The sequence below is a fragment of the Rattus rattus genome, chromosome 4 (assembly GCF_011064425.1).
Source record: "Rattus rattus isolate New Zealand chromosome 4, Rrattus_CSIRO_v1, whole genome shotgun sequence".
Taxonomy (NCBI): Eukaryota; Metazoa; Chordata; class Mammalia; order Rodentia; family Muridae; genus Rattus; species Rattus rattus.
In genome coordinates this window covers 79,697,908-79,699,747 of record NC_046157.1, presented here as the reverse complement: position 1 = coordinate 79,699,747, position 1,840 = coordinate 79,697,908, and the positions used below count along the sequence as shown (strand labels likewise).

Here is a 1,840-nt window from a genome sequence, read left to right as displayed (position 1 = left end):
AGGAAGCCTTTAATCAACTCACTTCCAAAAGTTGAGCCTCCCAAGTTCAGGGCTCTGTTCTCCACCCCCAGGGCAGCTCATTAGCCCAGAGCTCTGAGAGCAGCTGGAACACTTGAAAAATGGGTTCATGACAACACCAGTGTCAGATATTCAAGCGACTCGATGGTTTTCCTGCCCTCGACTCCCTTGGTAAACTCTGTATATTTTGTAAATATTGTATACTTTGTTCAGTTTGTAAAGCTCACCCCAGGAAAGTGGTCAGGGCCCTGCCTGAAACACTCCAGCAGCCAGGCCCCACTCCCAGACCTCCCTAACTGTCATAACTGTCATAAAGGTCATCTCCAGCCCCTCAACAGGACCCACCCCGTTTATGCTAATTTTAGTGAAAGGTCTGAACAAAAGCCACCAATCCCTGAGGAGGAAAATCCACCAAGACCTGAACTTCCCACAGAAACTCAGCTATCCCTGTACACCAAACCCACTAATCCCTGAGTTCCTCCAGACTCAGAACTTGAGATGCCAGCCATCCTCACTCTGGAAATCTCTACCCGAGGACGCTCCATGTCCCAAGAACAGCTCTATCAGCACTGGGCTTTGTCCAGTTACCAGGCGCTGTCTGCACCTCCTGGGACCATAGGCACAAATCCTCCCATACTGTGGACACTCCAATGACTGCCTTTCATGGTATGTGCTGTCTGGTGTTCTTCTCTCATTGGAAGAAGACAAGAGCAATGAAGACAAAGGGAGCCAAGGACCAGTGTTCAAGCTCCTGAACGCCTCAGCTCAGCAGAGCCTGCCCTGGAGCTGTAAAGTCTCTGCTGAGGAGGCTTCCTCTCAGATCTGTGTGCTTCCTGGGCTCCCACATCTCAGGATGCCCTTCCGTTAGGACACTGTCCCACCTCAGAGATGTATGGTTCCTGGGCTTCCAAGTCCCAGAACACCTTCCGATCCTAGCACAAAGGCCAACAACCAGGGCCACTCCCCCTACAAGATCCAGCTATCATCTGATAAGAGTCTGAGGACAAACTCCCAGGGATGGGCCATGCAGAAGATTATCACGGGACCTCATCTTCCTCAGCACTCGAAGATAAAAGCGGTCAGCATCCACGGAGCGTCCATCTTATCAGTGGGTCCAGACATTTTCCGGATATGGTAGGACGCCTGCAAGGATCTGACAGTCCAGTCTGAGAGATCTGTATAGGATCCCAGAGGATTCACTAGGCGAAGATCTAGAGGCTTTCTGTGAGACACAGGTGTTGGACAGTTGCCGTGAGGGACAGCTAAGCAGTGGTATCAGGAAAACGGCAGCTACGGGGCGTACTGAAAACCACCCAAGTAGCAAGTGGAGCCGTTCCAATGTCAGCAAGGGGCCTGCGGGCACTTGTCATGGTGTTCCTGTGGACCATGCAGTGGTCCCTCCTGAAAACTCAGAGACAAATATGGAAACTCAGAAGCACCCATGCTTGGATGGCGGGGCCACCGGCAAGGAGATTTCCTAAGGAGCCTCGATCCTGGCAACTCCTTACAAGGTGCCTTACAAGTTAGGCAGAGACGGAGCTTGCCCCTCAGAGACCACCAAACCATACATCTTTTCAACATGAACAAGGCTGCAGCTTTGCCATTTCCACAGCCACGGACTTCATTTTTGACTGGCTGGGAGTCTAGAGATGATCCCATTGTCAAAATGACGCGTGCCCTGGGAGATCCTTTCCAGAAGAGCTCAGAAGAGGAAGGAAGGACAAAAATGGCTTCCAGTGTGCAGACTGCTCCCTCCGCCCTCTGGCTGGAATTCCTGAGAGGGACTCCGTCTAATGACAACTATCGGTCACCTGAGGTGCCC

At 51.8% G+C, this 1,840-nt stretch overlaps 1 pseudogene; it reads left to right on the top strand.

The window, feature by feature from the left end:
• The first annotated feature begins 516 nt into the window (after window positions 1–516).
• LOC116898397 lies at window positions 517–1,545 on the top strand (annotated as a pseudogene).
• Window positions 1,546–1,840: the final 295 nt, after the last annotated feature.